At 43.3% G+C, this 14610-nt stretch overlaps 1 long non-coding RNA gene and 1 pseudogene across 1 annotated transcript in view; one reads left to right on the forward strand and one right to left on the reverse strand.

Annotated features, from left to right (window-relative positions):
* Positions 1 to 5810, forward strand: part of LOC113190294 (uncharacterized) — a 29284-nt gene extending 23474 nt beyond the window's left edge. The window contains exons 3-4 of the long non-coding RNA XR_003301758.2: positions 5286 to 5418; positions 5737 to 5810. This is a non-coding gene — a long non-coding RNA (uncharacterized LOC113190294). The remainder of the gene's footprint in view (positions 1 to 5285; positions 5419 to 5736) is intronic.
* LOC113190300 (U6 spliceosomal RNA) lies at positions 1112 to 1210 on the reverse strand (annotated as a pseudogene).
* Positions 5811 to 14610: the final 8800 nt, after the last annotated feature.

A 14610-nucleotide genomic window follows, 5' to 3' on the forward strand; every position in this document is an offset into this window, starting at 1 on the left:
CTCTACCATCATATATTGAGTATATGTAACTTGCTTTTGATCTTTACAGGTGCTCATAGCTAAGAGTTTGCCTCGAGTCTCAGATGAGATTTTGGATTTGAACTTTTGGGAAATGCTGAAACTGTTAAGATTGTGGGGGTGCTTGGAAATGAATTAAATATACTTTGCACTGTGAGGTGGGCATGAGATTTTGGGGGCCAAGAACAGAATGTTATGGTTTGTACTTAAGGTAATCCCTGAGAATTCATGTGTAAAACAATGCAGGAGTGTTCAGAGGAGATATTGTTAAATTACGAGAGCTACAACACAATCAGTGGATTAATCCATTTGCTAGATTAATAATTTGAATGAATTAATGGGTGGTAATTGTAGGCAGGAAGGGCATGACTGGAGGAAAGAAGTAGGTCACTGGGGCATTTTGTCCCTGATGAACAGAGCTCTCTGCTTACTAGCTGTCATGTCCTGAGCTATCTTCCTCTGCCACTCACTTCTATCATGTTTTCTGCTTCATCTTGGGCCCAAAGCAATGGAGTCAGCCAATTATGAACTGAACCTCTGAAACCACGAGCTAAAATAAAATTTTCCTTTTCTAAATTGTTCTTGTCAAGTCTTTTGGTCATAGCAATGCAAAGCTAACTAAAACACCATTGAATATGAGTGGAAGTGATACATACCATTTGGGGGTTCAGGCACTAAAGAAGAGAGTAACTCTTTCGTACTTTTTTCCTGACTAGATGCAGATAATGACTCAACTTTAGGGGATGAGTGGAGCCATTAAAATGGAATGGAAGGAGACTGGATTCCTAAATGACTCTGTAGGGGAGAATCTCCCAGCTGATGAAGACCTGCATTTGATTGTTGGTCAGTGGGTGGGAAATACAATTCTATGTGGTATTGGTTTCAGTGTATTTGTTATAGCAACAAAGTGTGCCCTTATAAACTCAGAATGAAGGCATTAGTGACTAAAAACGAGTTGGAAGGGAATACAAGACGACTCATTCCTTCAACATTATTGAGTACCTAGTTCACGCTCAGTCTGCGTTTATGAAAGTGACTAGTTTTTCTTTTCTTTCTTTTTGTTTTTGGAAGTTCTTAAGGAAGGTATGTTCAGAAAAATATGGAACTCTTCATGAGTTTGCATGTCATTCTTGCACAGGAGCTATGCTAATCTCTCTCATTCCAATGTTAGAATACTTGTTGTCTGCTTCAGTCAGCTTTTTCAATGTTGTGACCAAAATACCTGACAAGAACAATTGGAGGAGGAAAAGTTTATTTCAAGGCTCATGGTTTCAGAGGTCTCAGTCCATAGAAAGTTGGTTCCATTCCTCATGGCTCCAGGTTAGGCAGCACATCACAGCAGAAGAGTGTGTGATAGCACAGGACATCACACCAGGAGAGAGAGAGAGAGAGAGAGAGAGAGAGAGAGAGAGAGAGAGAGAGAGAGAGAAAGAAATACTCCACTCTTCAGGGACAAAATACATATCCCAAGCCCACACCCACAATGACCCACGTCCTCTAGCCACACCCTGCCTGCCTATAGTTACCACCTAGTTAATCCCTATCAGGGGATTAATGCATTGATTAGGTTAAGAGTCTCATAACCCAATCATTTTACATCAACGTTCTCTTGCATTGTCTCACATACAAGCTTTTGTGGGACACCTAATAGTTAACCCATAACACTGTCAAAGTGAGCACAGTGACTAGGGTTTAGCTTACCATCTAGCAGAAGAGACAAAAGACTTAATAAAAACTGAAATTGGCAAAGCTACAGGGACTTTTAGGAAACATAAAAGAGATTAATATATTTTTTTCTGGAGATTCTTGCTTTTTTCAGAAAATTTCCTATAGGCTGTAGTACATGAGTGAGAAGCACATTTCATATGGAGGTCCCTAAAGACAGTGTCAAAGTGGCTGGAGAGATACCAATGTTTCAGGTGGCTCAGACTTAAGGCACAGAGGGTCCACTTGGCACATGAGGCTTGGCTAAGGATTAGCAATGAACAAAAGGGCAACCCAAAATTCTGTGCACTTAGAAAGGGAAAAGTACTTCTGTAAGTAGCATTTGGGCCAAAGAGAGACACAGCATTGGATTATAGACCCTTTATAAGTGAATGACCATGAGAGTACTGAATAGAAAACATATGTATAATAGACATAGCAATGCTTAAGTAACATTTTCATCCTCATATGCACTTGCTAGAAACTAAATGGGAAATCAATGAGCAAAGGATTCTCTCAAGATGCTGAAAGCTTGAACATAAAGAAGATAAAATAAATAAAACAAAAATCAGAATAAAGGAATCAGTAATGACAAAAGTAGAAACTATTTGTATTTATATAGAAAATATACAAACAAAACAACAGTAGCTGGGCACAGTGGCGCATGTCTGTGATCCCAGGGACTCAAGAGGCAGAGACAAGAGGATGGAGAGTTCAAAGCCAGTCTCAGCAATGGCCAGGCACTAAGCAACTCATTGAGACCCTGTCTCTAAATAAAATACAAAATAGGGCTGGGGATGTGGCTCAGTGGTCAAGTGCCCCTGAGTTCAACCCCCAGTTGCCCCTGCCCACACACAAAAAAACAAACAGTAAAATTGATTAAGAAATCTCAAACCCAGTTCTTTAAAAAGACCAATAAAATAGATAATCACTTGGTAACTGATCAAGGATAACAGAAAATACACAAATAAACAACTTCAGGAATGAGGAAGGGACTTAATTTTAGATATAAGGAAGGCTGAAAAATATATGAGTTATATATAAGACATCAATGCATTTTAAAAATATAGAGGAAAAGGAATATTTTCAGATAACATAAATTTTCAAAATTGGCTTAGGAAGACAGAAAAAACCTGAATATGTGGATAACAACAGAAAAATATTATTAAGTGTAGAAGAACTTTCTCCTTACAAGAACACCAAATCAGCTAGTTTTTTAAAAATATATGCCTGTTTTGGCTGGTGGATTACCATGGATTACTAAATAAGGGGATGACACCCAGCATCTTGGGAGACTGAGGCAGGAGGATCACGAGTTCAAAGCCAACCTCAGCAAAAGTGAGGTGCTAAGCAACTCAGTGAGACCTTGTCTCTAAATTAAAATACAAAGTAAAGCTGGAGATGAGGCTCAGTGGTTGAGTGCCTCTGAGTTCAATCACCAGTACCAAAATAAATAAATAAGGGATGACAGACAGGCTCTGTTGGCTGTTAGGGAATATGTGTGAGGGATGTGGAGTCAGGACACTGACAGAGGGGGCTGGGAGAATAATGATCTTATAATGCATGTATTCAGAATGTTCTTTGACTTACAACAGCTGGACTTTTGACTTTTCAACTTTATGGTGGTACAAAAGTGATATACATCCAATAGAAATTGTACTTCAAATTTTTATTTTTCATCTTTTCACTGGGTGAGTGGTACAATCCTTTGTCATAATGCTGGGCAGTTGCAGGTACCACCACAGCTTCCAATGCATGATCATGATGGGGAACAACTGAGACTATAGTGTGCTGTATTGCTCAATTATGATGGGTAGGATAGGTATGGTAGATGCATTTTCCACCTATAATGGGTTTACTAGGATGTAACCCCATACCCTGTCAAGGAGAATCTGTACTCTGTGCCAGACACTGTCTTAAACTTTTTATGTGGACTAATTTATTTGATCCTCAAGACATCTTTATGAAGTATCTTTATTTTCCTCAGTGAGGTCCTTATGTTGCAGAGAGATAAAATCATTTAGTTACTCTTCTCAGCTTCACTAATATGAAGTTTAAACCCTGAACCCTGTTTCTAAGGCCCACTCTGAAACACTGAGTTATCCTGATTCTGAGAGTTAGAGGAGGGACAGATAAGCTGAACCATCATAGCAGAGGGAGTGGTGATGGATGAAGGATTCTGGGGCATAGGTCATGGAAGCAGAGAGTGTGGACAGAATTCATCGTAATGAACATAGACTCAGGCCCAGGGTGCTCATCAGGATTTGTGTAGAGCCACACACCCATTAGCAAGTACATACATGACAAAATGCCCTATACAGAACATAAAATTCAATAAAATGACAAGAAACCAATTAACAAATAAACAAACTCACCAAAGAATGCTCACTATAGATACAAAAATATATACAGCATCATTGGTCAAAAAGAGAAATGTAAATTAAAACCACAATTATGTACTACTACACACAGTTCAGAATGGCTACCATTTAAAAGATGGGAAAAACCAAGAGTTGGGGAACATGTGTGTGGAGCAACTAGAATCGTTAAACATTTCTGGTGTTTGGCAATTTCTTCTTCAGTCAAATATACATTTACCATACAATACTATTCCAGACATTTATCTTTCCAAAATGAAGACTCACATATGTATTGGAATGTTTACAGAAGCCTCCTTCATGATAGCCAAAGCCTGAAAACAACCCAACTGTAGACACACATTGCTCAGCAGTAGGCAGGGAGAAGACTAATACACTCCTGATCTATGCAAAGCCCATGCCAAGGGAAAGAAGCCACACACAGGAGTTCTGTACATGATGATTCCACTTATAGAGAATTCTGGGAAAGGTCAAAAAATAAAAGGGAAAGCAAACAAATCAAGTGTTTCCAAAGGGGTGGGCCTGAGGGGATTTGGGGGTGATAGAAATATTGTCTTGGTGGTGATGACTGTTATATCACCACATACATTTGACAAAGATCATCAAACTTTGTACTTAAAAACAGATTTTTTTTTCTACCAGGGATTGAACCCAGGGACACCTAACCACTGAGCCACATCCCCACTCCTTTTTATTTTCAATTTTGAGACAGGGTCTCACTAAGTTGCCTAGGGCCTTGTTAAGTTGCTGAGTCTGGCTTTGAACTTGGGTTATTCCTGGCTCAGCCTCCCAAGCCTCTAGTATTACAGGTGTGTGCCACTGCACCCAGCAAAAGTGGATATTATTGTGTGGACATTATACCTTAAGCTTTTTTTTTTTTTTAATGAAGAGCAAAAGATGAAGTTGAAAATACTCAGATGCCAACAGCTGCCTAGAGAGACTGCAGCCACATCTTTCCCTTTGGGGACAGAGCACTAAGGAACCCATTCTCCAGCTCTCTCTATGGTACTTCAGGCAGAAGACAAGGCTCTGGGGAGCTGGGGACTCCTATTAGCCACTACAGACGAGCAATTCATTCCTTGAAAACTTCTGTGTCCACTCCTACAAAAGAGATAAGATGCCACTTGATCCCAAAGGATTCGATGAGAAATCCTATTATTCAAATGAGATTTTATTTTGTTATAGGGCCAAGAAGATCTGGTTCCCAGAGGGGAAAACTCTGTTCTCTGTCCAAGAGAACCAGAACTCCTGAATTCCAGTGTCCTGGACCTCAGGCTACTTCTTCTGAGTGTGGGAGAATAAATATCATGAAAGCAAGGTATCTGGTCAAAATCCAATTTTCTTTCTCAGCCCAAATGTCACTTGGAGACTATTATGGTTTGGATATAAGATGATCCCCAATAGCTCCCATTTTAATGCAGAAGGTGAAATGACTAGATTATGAGATCTGTGACCTAATCAGTGGATTAATAATTTGAACTGATTACTGTGTGGTAAATGTAGGCAGGTGGAATATGGCTGGAGGTAGTGGGAGTACCTTGGGATTATATATTTAGTCCTTTGCTCCTCCCACCCTGACTCTGCTTCCCAGTTGCCTTGAGCTGAATAGCTATTCTCTACTATACCCTTCTTCCAGGATACTCTGTCTCATTCAGACCTAGAGCATTGAAGTTGGCCAACCACGAAATGAACCTCTGAAACCGTGAGCCCTAAATAAACTTTTTCTTCTCTAAGTTTTTGTCAGGCATTTTTGTCACAGCAACAAAAATCTGACTAATACAGAGACTGTCACTATTGGAAACCACTTCCCATTTTATTTGTTTAGGGTTAAGTGCCATTGCCATCTTCTAAGAGGCAGATCCCTTGAGAGTAGAACTTGTGGGTCCTCTGCAGGTTCTGAGTCCCAGGGCTGGGTCCATCATGGGTTCTCAATACCCAATAATGATTCTATTATCCAGAGGCCAGTGAAACCTAGAGCCACACCCTGCAGGCAGGCTCAGGCTCACTTTCCTGGTATTCTGTGTTGGAGAGGCCCCTGGGACAGCTCTTGGCCTCTTGAGCTCCTGGGGGTGAGGCAGACACTTTCATATTCCTATGAACCAGTGCTGACTTCCTCCTTGCCCACAGGACTTCCATTCTGCTCAGGGTCAGGTGTCAATATGCCCAGCACCAGGGATGGGCCTGCCTCACCTCATTCCACCTGCATTCATCTGCTAGACCTGGTTTCTGGAGCTTGTGGCAATATCCGGCAGCCATGAGAGTAAAGTCAAGAGAATTAGAAGAGCTAACCCAGAGTCCCATATCAGAATGAGAATCATTGCCTCTGGACTATTGATCATACAAGGTAATAAAACCTATTGATGAACTCAGTTTAGTCAGGTATCCGGTACAGCCTATGGCCCTAACCGACACAGTGGTGTTAACCAATCTTCCCTGGACTGTAAGGAAGAGGAGCTCTAAAGAGGTCAAGGAGGGCACACAAAGTAGTGACCGTGGATGGGTGGGGTTGGGATCAGGAAAGTAAGTGAATTAGGAGCCTGCAAGGGGAAGCTTCCTGCAAGGTGGTAGAAGCCCTGTGCTATGCTGAAAAAAGGTTAACAACTAGGTCTCCATGGAAAATGCCTGATTGGTGGCCTTTTCTGTTTTCTCTGTTATAAGCACTCTAAACTGACATCATGCAGGGAGGAGCTGAGCACAGACAATATAAGCTTCCCTCCTCATCTATAGCCTTAACCCCAAGATCTGTGCATAAGATCATCCTGAGCTATCTCCCTTCTCCCAGCTTGAGGCTCTCTTGCTGTCTGACTGCCTCCATACCAAGGATTTACTTGACTTGATCTTCCCAACCCAACTGGACAACCTTGCTTAATTCCAAGAGGCTAAAGTTCACAAGGTAACTTGATGCAGTGGTGTGAGCTGTGTCAGAAAGGACTGAAAGGAAGTATCTGTTCTACCTGCTGACTTAGTTTAGCATTGACTGTTCAACTAAACCCAGCCTATGCTGCCCCTCATGGGTTTCCTGAGTGGGTGAACCACACTTGTGACATTTACAGCCATTTTGAAAATGTACAGGACAGCTGATTTTCTGATAGCAGCATTACTCTATAGGAGTAATGGTTTTTTGTTTTGTTTTGTTTTGTTTTTTGTAGTTGTAGATGGACAGAATGCCTTTATTTTATTGGTTTATTTTTATGTGGTGCTGAGGATCGAACCCAATGCCTCACGCAAGCTAGACAAGAGCTTTGCCACTGAGCTACAGCCCCAGCCCAGGAGTAATGGTTTTAAATGAGAAAAAGCACGATGCCTATCCATAAACCCATCTAATTCCCAAATGCCACTAAAGTTCTCTCTAGATACAACAATGCACCAAATATTTCCACAATATAAAACCTTTAAAACATCAACTACCTAATTATTTGATCCTTAAAGAACTCAAGAGTAGATATATCTGTGTATCTATGTAATGATCTTGTTCATTGCAAATATTGCAGATGCTGTGGCACCTGCTGGTCCTCACCAAAGCTCAGGGCTGGCTGCTAACAGGTCATAGCTGGGCTCTTATTCTGGAACTTGCTCCCTGATCCACAAAGTAGCCTTACAGAGAAATATGTGGGTGGTTAGGTCTTCTGTGGTTGGCAGAGAAAATACAGTATGTCATGCATTATTTGAGATATATATTAAAAAGTTACTTGTTGCATATCTGAAGTTTTCATTTAACTGGGTATCTTGAAAATGTTATGTGCTACATCTGGCAGCTCTAGCCTCTCCCCAGGGACCCCCAATGACTGATGGATGTAGGAGTACAAAAGATGGCCCTGCTCCAGAGAGACTCATATATAATAGGTGTATGAATCCTCATCTTATGCTCTGCTTTTAGAACCTAGAACAGTCAGTACCATAATGACCCTAGGTGTCAGCCACTGGAGGTGGAACTTTTTTCAGCTGACGACAATGAGGATCACTGGTGGTGAGAGGAGTGCTGATAGTTCCTGGCATGAGGCAGCAGTTGATCATGAAGACCTCACCTGGGGGGAGCTGGGATATGTGGTGCACAGTTGATCTCTGTATCCATGGGTTCTGTGTCCATGGATTCCACCAAACATGTAACAAAAATATTCAGGAGAAATGTGTTTGTACTAAACATGTATATACGTTCTCTTTTCATTATTCCTTACACAGTACAGTGTAACAACTATTTCCATAGCATTTATATTGTGTTGATGTTAAAAGTGACCTATGGATGACTTAAAGTACCCATTAATGTGTGACTTTATGTGACAAAAGGGACTTACTGTCAGACGTGGTTTAATTAAGAACCTAGAATCAAGAGATTATGCTTGATTATTTGGGTGATGCAAATAAGATAGAAGAGGGAGGTAGGAAGGTCAGAGAAGCAGTGATGATGGAATCAGAGGTAAGAAGAATACAATACTGCCTTTGAAGATAGAGGAAGGGCCCATGAGTCAAGGAATTCCATCAACCTCTAGAAGTTGGAAAAGGACAGGAAATAGGTTCTTCTCTGGATCCCCCAGAAGGAACCAGTCCTGCTGACACCAACAGATAATTTTCAGTGTCATGGGATTAGGGCAGGAAGCATCCTTCTACCCTGCCCCAGCACCTCAAGAGGCCCTTAGAGCTCTCAGACTTGCTGCTTAGTAAAAGGCTCTAGCTGTTGGGATGGTCCAGAGCAGTGGCAGTGAACCTGTGTGTTGTGGGGGCCATGGAGCCATGCACATGGCTTCAAAATTGAGAGGTCTGGCTCCATCCCAGTCTGTATTTTCCGTGTGATCTTAGCATGACATTAGTCAACCTTCATTCCATCATCACAGAACCGGGGGAGATGTTCACCTCTTAGAGTAGTTGTGCACAGAGATGAGCTGTGAGAAATCCCCAGGGAGTGGGTCAAGGCACCTGCTGGACCACAAACACCAGAGCTGTAGCCTTTGGTCACTTGAGTGCCCACATCTCAAGTATGTTCAACTCTCCCTCTAACTCAGGTCACCTTCTGTCCCACAGTTAACCACTCTATCAGGAATGTTTCCTTCCTTTCCTTAGCAGCTGATGGAGGAAAACATTGTTTCAATTAGTGACCTGCCAGGGGCCCAGAGAGGCTGAGTGGCAGCCCCTGGACCCCTAATGCTTGTCTGTCTACTGAGGCCCAGCACTTACCTCCCCCAGGGACAGACTCAGGTGCATATGCATATGGGGAGTGCACAGACCTTGTCTGGGGTGCAGAGGGCTCTATCAGCAAGGCCTGGGATGTAGCAACAGTAGCAGGAGCTACAGGTAACTAGGAGCTTGAATACCTGGTGGCCTATGGAGATAGAAACAGGAATTGGGAATTCAATGGGTTTGGAGAGACTGGAAAATTTCCCAATGGTCCTGCACCTACTAACAGTTCCTTACTACATTGGCTCTGGCCAATTCTCACTTGTGCCTGAGGCTTCACTGTCATGGGATCCCATAAACATGTACCCCACAGGCACACACGTGCACCTCTGAGTCTCAGGGACACTCCTGGAGCCCAGTGAAGATGAAGCAGAAGTAGCAGCCAAGCTGGCCTCTAGTCCTACTATGGAAGGGCCTCAGCCACTCTGGACTTTCAAGCAGAGTTGACACTGTTTGCAGTTCTATGAGAAGGAGTGGTAGGAATTTTAAATCTACATAAAAGCTAAAGATGAATCTAAGAAAAACTCATCTTCATTCTAGTGGACAAGGCCCAGGCCTGTATGAAGGAAGGAACCTGGTAGCCTACCAGTGTCTGAAGAGGGATGCAGGTGTGTTGTTGCCTGCTTGTTCCCAATAGGCTAAGTGTTCTATTTAGATGACATTCTCAAGTCTGCTAGACTTGGGTCCTGAAAAGATCAAAGTTTGTATCAGGCTCTTGCAGTAGAAATGAGACAGAGGAAGACAGACAGAAATAGAGAGACACAAAGAGAGAGATAGGCAGAAAGAAATCAACTTTCTTTTTCTAAAGCATCCCATCTATGGTATTGGCATGGCAGCCCAGCTGATCAATATACCTGAATAGTACCTCTTCAGTTTCCTTCTTCAAAAGTGCCATGCTAACAAACATACTTGCTGTGAACTCCTCATCACCCCACCAGGTGATCTGTGGAAAATGTGGGTCACCCAGTTGTTTTTCTGGACCAGCAGAAGGACCACAGTGAAGGGAGAGGAAAATATGGACCAAAAAGTCCTCAAGGCCTAACATTCAGGTCACCTGAAGTGGTGGTCCATCAAGAAATGGAGGAAAATGTCATACGAATGGACCAGAAGTGGTGGGTACTCAGCAGCCATAGCTAGTGGGGAAGGGGCTGTAAGGAATAAGGGCATGTTAGTAGGATCAGGCTGGCCCCTTAGGAGATGAGGGCCATCTGGGGAATCCACTGGACATGCTGCTTCTGCAGATCATAAAGGAATGACCACAGGTGAGACCCTGAAGCAAGATGGCTGTGCACAGTCAGAGAAATAGAAAGAGCAAAATTGATCTCCTTTAATGCAATCAAAAAAAGAAATGGGCCAAATTTGAGGGGGCACGCCTATAATCCCAGCAACTTGGGAGGCTGAGGCAGGAGGACTGCAAGTTCAAAGCTCACCTCAGCAACTTAGAGAGGCCCTAAGAAACTTAGGGATACCCCCTCTCAAAATAAAAAAGGTTGAGGATGTGGCTCAGTGATTAAGCGCCCCATTTCCTTCTAGGAGCTTGCATAGATTCAACCACAGTTGAAATCTAGGGAACAACTTTGAAAGTGTGAGAAAGATATTGCCTGCTGCTCCAAGTTTAGACCTGGGCTTGAGCAGGGGACAGCACTTCCCAAGGATAAAGAAGTAGACCTTGGGGACCTGGGAAGCTCAGAGAAGACAGATGCTTAAGACAATCCTAAATATAAGTCAGGCTACCCTCAAAAAAAGGGGGGACTGGGGTTATAGCTCAGTGGTAGAGCACTTGCCTTGCATGTGTGAAGCACAGGGTTTGATCCTCAGCACCATGTAAAAATAAATAAATAAAAATATTGTGTCCATCTACATCTAAAAAAAAATTTAAAAACAAAACAAAAAAGAAAAAAAAGGGGGGTGAATCCTTGACCAGCCATAGAAGAGGGGAGGGGAATGGGCATTGCAGTTCCACAGCCCTCATCTGACCCTGGGTCCTACTGCATAGTGCCAGAATTAGTGATACTCATTCTATTTTCATTTAGCATTTGATATTTTGCTCATCATATTTTTTTTGAATTTTTATTGATCTTTTAAAAATATTGTGTTAGGGCTGGAGTTGTGGCTCAGTGGTGGAGTGCTTGCTAAGCATGCATGAGACACTGAGTTAAGCCTCAGCACCACATAAAGACAAATAAAATGAAGATATTGTGTCCATCTACAACTAAAACAATATTTTAAAAAATATTGTGATAAAATATCTTGATGGGGCTGGGGTTGTGGCTCAATGGTAGAGTACTCGCCTAGCACTTGTGAGGCCCTGGGTTCAATCCTTAGCACCACATAAAAATAAATACATTAAATAAAGGTATTGTGTCCAACTACAACTAAAAAGTAAATATTTTTTAAAAATATCTTGATGACTGACATTTTGTTACTCCTTTAAAGTTTATTTTTGAGCCCCCTGGGGCCTGAAGTCCACAGACCTGGTGAAGACCAGCACTCCCTCCCTGTGGGACAGAAATGGAAAGGGCATGGGCAGCCCCATACTCTGAGAATCAATACTCAACCAGCCTGAGTTACATCTCACCCCATAAGCTTCTGTGAATGAAGGGGTTTGGGGGCAACTCTTTTAAGGGCATTGTATACACACAAGCATGAAAGCATAGACATGCACACACCATGGTTTCTCCCCTATTTTGGGAACAGCACCAGATCTCCAGCCCATACACTCAGCTCTCACCACTTTTAGCAATTTCTCTGCTTGCATCAACCAAAAAACATGTTTCCCTTCTCCCCAGATGGCCTGAGGTAGCCCCTTTGGGCATAATCTCTTCTCTAAACTTGGTTGGGCACCCTCCTCTGACTTCACTGTGCAGGCCCTATGACTTGGGCTGGTTGTTTTTCTCCTAACATCATTAGCTTTGCTAGAAGCAGACCAGCGGGGTGTTTATGCTGACCACGTCATTTCACATAGAGGAGGAGAGAAGCCAGAGGAAAACATGCCCAAAGTGACTGAATCCTGCTCACTGATCATGTCTTTCCTCGTTCTGATCAGTATCTAGCATGAGAGATGTGGGTGTGTTCTCCCCAACATTTCACAGCAAATGCCCTCTGTCCCACCTTTCTCCTTGCTCACTGCTCAACCTAGGGCTGGTTCAGAGAATGCCTGGATCTCTTTGTTGCTGGAAAAACTAACTTCTCTGTATTCCTCACCAGGGAGCTTCAACTCTCAGGATCCTGTAGGTGCTTCCTGTGAGGAAGAGGTGCCTTTGACCTATCATGATATCTACTGAGTCAAAATCAAGGCCCCAAGCCCTCTAGCTGGGGCTCTGAACTCCCTCCCAGCCTCTCCCCAGTGGAGGCTGCTTTCCAGGCCTCCTGGCAGCCTGACTCCCAGATCACAGGGCCAGTCTAGAAAGCAGGGGCCTTCCTGCCCCACAGGGCACCCCAGCCACATCTTTAAAGAACCTATATATAAAGCTGATTCCGAAGTACAAACTATTGCAGGTGCCATATGAACCCGAGTGTTGGGTACTCAAAACCAGACATTTCTAAAACTCTTCATAAGGCAGAATTACCTTCTCCTTCTTGGCAGCCTCCATCCTGGCTCTGTCATCCAGCATCTGCACAGCAGCCAGCTCGGGGGAGCTGGGCCCCAGCCTTTCCTACCAGGCTTCCAAAGCAGAGATATCCCAGGCTTCTCCCCAGCACTGAGCACAGCCAGCCCTGGGCCTTTGGGAGAATGTGGTCTACCTCAGGTTGCTTTGGGGTTTGAAGTTCAATTACAATTTCCTCCTTTTCATTGTTCTCTTCTGGACTACTCCTTGCTAAGGCCTCATCAGGCTGGGTGTTCTGTAGGCAGGGCCATGGCGTCTCTGAGGCAGCGTCCTCAGTGCTAGTCGGCTTTCTCTTTGGCTATGCTGAGCTGTGAGGGCTTGCTGTTCACTAGACAGACTCAGCAGAAAAAGTCTGTATCCTCCAGTGGCTTGGGGACGGCTTTTGAGTAATGAGGCCACAAGTGACTGTGTCCCTCACACTCCAACCAGCTTCCCTGGGCTCAGTAGCACTCAGTACTTCCTGCTCCAGCCAGGTGTGGAGTAAGGGACTCTCCTGCAGGGCCTCTGTGCTCCTGAGAGGGCCGTGGTTGCCATAGTGACCATTCTGTCATTAGAGCTGCCATGCAGAAAACTGGGACTTATGGCCAAAGGCCTCCATCCCCATCACCATGGTGACTACTCCGTCACCCTGTCACCACAGTGATTTCCAGCCTAGTAAGACATTACCACCTGCTCAGTTCCCAGGACAGTGTCTCAGGGTCTCCCACACTCACGTCATAATGAGCAGAGATGGATCTTCATGTCTGAAAACCAGAGGAAAAGAGCTGGCATCTTGGCTGCTATCACTACGGTGTGCTGAGGACCACGAAGGAGTTTTGGCTTGGCCCACATGAGTCCAGCTGAGGCCAATATGCTTCTTCTGGTCCACTCAGAAGCTTCAGCCCAGGATGCACACCTAATCTCTCATCCTTGCAGCTCAAATGCCTCTGGAGACATCAGCAGTGCAGTAGGAAGACCTGGTGGAGAAGCAGGAGGCCAGGGTGCTGGAGCAACCTCAGGTGCTGGCTTGGGGTTTCATTTAATGGTCTGGAACAAAATGTGGTGTTTCTGACCTAGGACACAGATCTGGTGTGTATTTCACACTCACAGTACTTCTCATTTAGGTTTGGCTGTTTTTTAAGCACTCTATGTGGGTTGTGGCTACCGTATTGGATGGTGTCCAGTAGAGAGAGCAAAGAGGACTCAGAACCAAGCAGAGGGAGCTCTGGCAGAGGAAGCAAGGAGGAGCAGCAGTAAGATCTCTCCAGATGGATGTATTATATTATAAAATCAACCTCCTATTTATAGTCCTGGAGGCAATTTCAGTTTTTAATATCATCAACAAGACTGAGATAGAAATCTTAGTATTTCAGCTGAGTAAAAATGTGCAAATGTTTCTTCTAGAGAGTTTATAGAGGCTGAATTACTAGTTGAAATGCTGTACACATTTAACATTTTGACTGATAGGACAATATTACCTTCTCTAATGGCTTCACCAGTGAATTCTTTGCCAACATTTGGCTACATCCTGGTCTATGTTTGAGATGATAAAACTTTATGGTTTTTACTGATCTCATTGGTTTCTTTTGAACCTAGCATTTTATTTAGATCTTCATTAAACTATTGGAATTGAGAACCAGACACACATAATTGTTTTTTGAATTGCAAAATGCTGGATACCTGTTCATATGTTTATTCATTGTTACATTTCTTCCCTTAGGGATATTTTATATTATAACCATTACTATTGAAGT

This window comes from Urocitellus parryii, chromosome 3 (assembly GCF_045843805.1).
Source record: "Urocitellus parryii isolate mUroPar1 chromosome 3, mUroPar1.hap1, whole genome shotgun sequence".
In the NCBI taxonomy this organism is placed as follows: Eukaryota; Metazoa; Chordata; class Mammalia; order Rodentia; family Sciuridae; genus Urocitellus; species Urocitellus parryii.